Source organism: Acipenser ruthenus, chromosome 5 (genome assembly GCF_902713425.1).
Source record: "Acipenser ruthenus chromosome 5, fAciRut3.2 maternal haplotype, whole genome shotgun sequence".
NCBI lineage: Eukaryota > Metazoa > Chordata > Actinopteri > Acipenseriformes > Acipenseridae > Acipenser > Acipenser ruthenus.
The window spans coordinates 38050185-38057507 of NC_081193.1; positions in this window are offsets into that span (position 1 = coordinate 38050185).

Sequence of the window (7323 nt, forward strand, 5' to 3'; positions counted from 1 at the left end):
TTCTAAAAATGTGCTTGAAAAACTTGAGGCTTAAAATGTATAGTGTATCTGTTGGATATTATACAGAAATAAATAATTGCCTGCCAATCAAAAAACATATATCCTAGGGGTGTTCTGTAACTAGTTTCAGTGAATGAACTTTGCAAACAGGATAAAATGTACACAAGTGTACGTATGCACATACATATTTCATACTTCACATTTTTAATCTTTCTGGAAAACTAACTGCTTATCAAATTGCCATGAAACTTGGTGTTAACATTATGTATCATGAATGATTGAGAATATCAGATTATTTGGATAGGGGGTAGCAACGGTTTTCAGGAATAAATTAATATTTTGAGAATGCACTTTTATTTTGAAAACAAACATCATACGAAGTAATGTTTTCCTAGTTATTATACAACAAGTGTTCCTATATTTAAATGCTTACCTGAAAAACAGTAAATGCTAAATTGTGAATATTTCGTTTTTTATGTCCACCTATTAAATACATTCTATTTTCACCATCAGTGAATTATCAAACAAAATAAAAACATAAATAACTGTAAAAATAAAAACAGACCCATGAATTGTCCCCATTTTGTACTCGACAGAGTGATCTTTAGCAGAAATATTTCTGATCTTTAATGCACCTGGTGTCTTTTTCGTTGAAGCAAACTAAACCAGCTGCTAGGTTCATAAATGCAGTGTAACTGGTAGTGCGTCAGGAAGGCAAACATTTGTTGTAATTATTTTAAGTGATAAAATACGTATATTTGCACTATTCTTTCAGAAATGGGAATTTTCACAGTTAACTACATATTATAAGGCAATTGGTAAATTTCAAGTTAATCGGGAAATCAGTGAAAAAAATACAGCTTTAGTCATTGATGATCATAGGTATGTTTTCAGCCATCAAAGGCATGGAAAGCTGGTTCAGCGCATTTTTCCCCCACTGTGCACATGTTCCTTTTGTCAGAAAGTGAGGGGGCCATTGTCCCCTGCAACCCCACCCCTCCCCTCCCCAGCTCCTGTGCCCCTGATCTTAGTAAACTACTATTAGTTCGAAGTTAAGAGAGAAAAAAAAAAAATTCTGAAAAAAGCAATAACTTACAAGCTTTATAAAGGCTTTGTGGGAAAACTGATATTTATGGAAGCTTAGGTATGGCAAGGCATACATTATTTCTTACATGAATTTCCGAAACCTTTAAATGCCTTTTGTTCAACTGTTTGCTGACATTTTGTCTCTCAATGGCACCATGCAGTCAGCATGAGGTGTTTTGGCATTACTAAACCAGTCCACTTTCCAAATCTATAATTATTCCAAATTAAAGAAGCCGCCTCAATTTATTTGTTTCCAAGATGTTTAGTTGAAGCACTTTTCATATCTCATAAACTGCTCAGGATATGTTTGAAATTTGAATTGTCACAGGCTATTAACTATAAATCTTGTGTATATATGTAGATACATTTTTTCTGACAATGAATTCAGTACACTGTTGGGCGGAAGCCATTTTCATTTCCAATGCCAGCTGCACTGCTAAAAGCCTGAGCCCAGGTTTTGACAAAGCAGGTGAAAAATGGTCCTCTATGACAAAAGTTTATAAAAGTTCTGGTTTCATGTGGGTGCTAGTTTTAATGCACAGACTGGCACAATAGTCTTCACTGGCTTCAGTGTTCAACATTTTCAGCAGACTTTTTTTTTTAATTTAAATGTTCTGAGGGCATGTGAGCGTCTTCTGATCTCATAAGCCTAAAGCCAGAATCGCTTTTACAGGCGGGCGACCGGACCACGGAAAACAGAGATCAGCCCTGCATTTTATTCACTTTGAACATGCTCGCTGTCTGACCAGTAGGGTTCACTGTTGTGTGTTGAGGAGAAGCAATCCCTGCCGGTTTCTCATCTCCCTCGAGCGTCAGGGCCAATGTGACGCCCCCTTTGGGGTCCCCAGCAAAGTTTGGCTTCTTTGCACAGCCTGGATGAAAACTGGCGCCGTCCAAGCTGTGTGACTCATCCTGTGCTCTCCGCGGCAGCACTTCAACTGGATGAGCCACTCTGGGACCCCATTTTCAGCAGCATTTTCTTAAGCCTCACACTTCAATCTGTGTTCAGTAATTTAGTTGTGATTGTGAAGTGATGCGGCTGTGACTCACTTTATCTACAAGCAGAAAAGCAAAGCTGTTGCAAAGCTTTTTGTTATGTGTATATATATATATATATATATATATATATATATATATATATATATATATATATATAACAACTCAAAAAACATATAGGGGTAGATTTACTGTAGATCGTCTGTTGCAATAGTCACAGACCAGTTACATCCATGTCGGGAAGTCTGGGGTGAAATGTACTAAACAAGCGCAATGCTGTTAGTGACTTTTTAGGGAATGCTTTGCGACAGCAGGGTTTTTTTTTTGCGGTTCATCCATAGATGAATATGTAATTATGGGAGTTCCTGCATAAATTCGCAAAAATGCGGCGGAGATAGTACAAATGACGGTTCTCAAATATTATAATGAGATGTACTCAAGCTGCCGACAATTGCAACACTTACAATTGCATCGATTTGTTAAGAACTTTTGAAAGCATGTTTTAAACAGTTGCAATTGTTGCTGGAATTTCCCAGTCCACTTTTTCTTATGCGTTGCCAGTTGTGCTCAATGCATTTTTGAGGTGAACACCCAAGTACCTAATTTTCACGAAAGTCAGGGTGTACTTACAAGCCTTGAAAACACTAACCCCTCCAGCTCATTCTGAGCATCTTATAGGACCATGATCTATTTTGTGTTAATTGTCTAGGCTACTAAGTAGGCCAAGTTAAAACTAATTTAAAAAAAAAACACTACAATCATTTAGTTTCAATTTAAAATCTTTTGTTCGCATTGTACACCCATTTTGTGTTACCAGTAGGCTAAAGTACTGTATACTGTGTAGGTCTACTGTACAGATTTATATTTTTACATAATTTAATGTGTAGCGTACCCAAAACACATTAGTGTTATTTCAGTGCAATGATTTACTTTTAAAATGCATTGAGCACTGTAAATATATGTGTGTGCAATTTTATTGTGTTGTTTTTAAACCCGACACCTCCTTATGTCGGACAAACATGTCCTCATTTTATATATATATAAATGCAAATTGTGGTATGTTTGCGCTGTGACTGGCCCACCTTAGTACATCTACCCCTTAAGGTTTTTCAATTGTGTTTACACACACACACTAGGAAGCGCAGGTCACTTGAGATATTAAAAGAACTGTGTGGAACTTCTGATCCTTGATTCCTGAAACAGACCTGGTTTCACTGCCAGGCTTGGCAAATCATAAGGGGGAAGAAAACTGGCAAAATTGAAGACTTGGCAAATTCTGGAGTAGCTTAGGTATGTTTTCAACCTCATTGAAATGTTATTTGTTGGAATAATCAGACTTTATTTAATAGGAGTTTAATGACTGAAACTATATGACCATTGTACTGTGGGTTGTAATTTTGTATAATTTTTATTTTATTTTTATTTAGTATGCCCAATTACTTTACTCCTGATTTTTTTCCACAATTTGGAAGGTCCAATTATTTTTTTCTCCTTACCGCAGCAATTCACCACACAGCTCAGAAGATCTGATGGTTCAGTGGGCATCCTCCGATCCCACGACCAAGCCAGCTTCTTCTATTACACCCAGGAACTCGAGAGCAGATGTCAGCGAGCTACCAGCCTTTGGAGGACAAAGGCCACCTCTGCATTTGTCCGCTCTGAACTCACTGGGTGCCTGGCCAGCAGGGTTCGCTGTAGCACAGTGAGGAAAAGCAGTCCCTGATGGTTTTTGCCTCCCTAACCCACAGTAGCGCCACAGCCAATGGCAGCGTTTACATGCACAAGTCATAACAGTTTTCCTCACAACCTGTTTGCCGTACTTTTCAGGAAATGCATTGCTATTCAGTTCTGATTTAGGAAAAAGAATCGCCCGTACCAATGCAGATTACTCAATTCATAGACATTTAGGGGAGGGGATATTTAAATGTACATGTCTGCTTATTAAGTAGGAAAAGAACAACTCTGAATATCGTGAGGAGAGCTTAAGAAGAACATAAGAAAGTTTACAAACGAGAGGAGGCCATTCAGCCCATCTTGCTCGTTTGGTTGTTAGTAGCTTATTGATCCCAGAATCTCATCAAGCAGCTTCTTGAAGGATCCCAGGGTGTCAGCTTCAACAACATTACTGGGGAGTTGGTTCCAGACCCTGGAGCTTTATGCGTTGCATGAAGATGAAAACATTTAACAAGAGAAATTAATTCACGTGTTGTCATGCACATTCTTAATTATGCCGCGTGTTAGCTACTTGTTTGTCTGGTTACCTTTCCAACACACACACATGCACACACATTTTACTACTTAGAATTTATATTTGTGTGTGTGTGTATGTGTTTGTGGAACATCTAAGTTACACTAGAACCGCCTTTTACAATACATGTTTTTATTTTGAATATAGCCTACAATATTAATTTATATATATATATATATATATATATATATATATATATATATATATATATATATATATATATATAGCTGTTATCTCTACTGGATCTGGCAGCCATCAATTGTTTTGTACAAGGTAGGAGAGATTTCATCTTGAAGCTAGCCACAGCGCTTCAGCAGAAACATTTCGATTAGAAAACTGCAAAGCTGCAGCCAGGCACACATGCAAGATAAATCATATGTTACTTTCGTTTTAGATTAAAAACTACTTTTGTTTTTACAATTTTGTATGTGCATGTACCTGTTTACACACTAGTTTCTTTTGAAATGTTTATTGTATTATAGTTTTTGTTTATTTTTGAAGTAGTGCTTTATATGTGGTAAGTTAGAAAATAAACCCTTTTATATTTCATTGTTCATTTAAATATGGTGTTTCGGCTGTGCAGACGTTTGCTGACGTGCTTGAATAAAACTTTTGCGTTGTATCCGATTGTCTTTCATTTTAATAATGATGGTGTTTAAAATGTACCAGCAGTTGTAGTATAAGTATAACCGCGGCAGTTCTAGTGTTGAAGTAGTCCATAAACGTACAGTGTGTGCACGGGTGTGTGGTTTTTTTTTTTTGGGGGGGGGGGGGGGGGTTGTATGTTTTGTATGGCCTTTCTGCTGGAGATTACGTGATATTACGTCAGAAAAAACGGTATCTAGATTGCTGAAACCTCATGAGCCACAAGCACGATTCCTGCTTCGGTTTACATGGCTTTTTACAGTTATTGTCAGTTAGTGAGAAAGCGATTGACCCTGCCTTTAAAGTCGCACTGCCAAAAGGACGTCCTTTTGCTGTTTCACAATGTATTCGCGTGACAATGTCACACAGTCCTGACTGTAGAGTCGATTTTCACGTGCATGCAAACCAAGCCAATGTGACGCTGCCTTCGGAAGCATCAGTGAAGACCGACGACTCCGCACAGCCAAGACTTGAACCAGCATTGTATGACTCACCTTGCACACCACGTGGCTGTGCTTTTACTAAGTGAGTCACTATATGAAAAAACTATAGAACACTATATGCAAGTATTCAAGTGAATTACAAAAAATACATTTTTGATTGAAAAATATATATATATTTTTGTCATGGTGTTTCTCCAATGTAGTTTTATGTTTTTAAAAAAAGTTTTATTTACATTTTATAATTGAATGTCTGAAGTTATGGATTAATAATGGACATCAAAGTTCCCATGTAGGATTCTTAATCATTGAGAAACAGACCTTGTTAAAATGTTTTTTCTGCTGGTCCACTGAAAGTTTCTTTAATATTTTTGAGGTTTTAGGACTAAGGATGTGATTAATTAATGTAATCAGTTTTAAAAGAAGTAGCAAATGCAAAAAGCATAACAAAATGATCACACATTATATGTTATGCTAAAACTCCTAAAATTGCCAAAACAAAAATGATCTTTATCATTAAGGGTGGGCCCATGTTCTTATTCTCTAAGTAATTGTCTTTAAAAACTTTGAAGTTGTTGGGTATGACTTAAATTGAATAAAACGTGTTAATTACTCAACACAAAACAATGTGGTCCCTCGGTTTCCCTTGTATAAACAACTACTGAGTATCTATAACAATCTGGCAGTGTTATTTAATAAGAACCTGTTGTAATTAAACTAACTAAAACTAATTTATAAGTCATTATTTCTCTTACTTTTCTTTTATCCTTTTGATATGAATTTTTTTCACTTTCCTTAGTTTTCGCAGAAATGCATCATTTCTGCAATGACTTGTGGGATTCTAGTCCTGTGCAAGGTGTTATCCCAGATTAAACAAAGAAATACATATCCCAGTTTCCACAGTGGTAGCTCGAGTTTAAGGAAAGGAAAGGTCACGTTTACATGACGGATAACGTGCATTTGCTAGTTATTTTCAATGTCAGTTTACGGCCTCGGTATGGCTGTAAATATGTCAGCTTTTAAAACTCTCAATGCGGAAGTTAATTGCCATTGATTAGTTCTCAATTGTTAAAGTGAGGGAAGGGCAGATTTTCTTATTTTGAAATCAACACATTAAGAAATAGGTGTGTTTGGATTTATTTAATATGTGCCGACAAATACAAATAAAGGCAATTACTTGGAAAATATGAGTATCAGCACACCCCTGCCCAGATGGTTTGAATTTAAGTAAATAATTATAATGAGTACTTATTGTATGTGCTATGGACAGTTGCCAAAGTAGGGCAGCTTCCAAAGAAAATAAAGAAGTTAACTGGAATGCTGGTCCAGACTGTTTTCTGTGGATGGGTGAGTGTGGTGGGTGTGATGGGTGTGGTGGGGTATCTCCCTTCCTCAATAACATTTGGGACAATGATTAATCTGACTGAAATTATTATTTATTAATTCATTACATTTCAAATCAATAAAAGAAAAAGAAAACAACATTGGTTAATTTAAAATTATAGAATTTGCAACTTGAATTAAGAACCCATCAATGAATGGATCACCTAGAATTTAATCACGATTTAAAAAGAACAAAAATATATATATATTTTTATTATTATAATTTAGATATTTTATTTATCATATAATCAAAGAACCTGCAAAATGATATTGCAAAAGTCTACCAGAAGCCATAATAGTAGTACAGTATTTCATGTTAGATTTTGAAATGTCACATTTTTTAATTGTTGTCAGTTAGTATATGGAAAACTACAAAGCGGTATGTCATTCAATATGTTAAAGTAACATTATTCAGCAGATTTCATTCGACTTTATAAAGCAAAATAATGTAATTCTATAGAGTGATGCAAAACGTTTGGCCATGGCTGTACATACAATCTCAACTCTACAAACGAGACTGTCTTG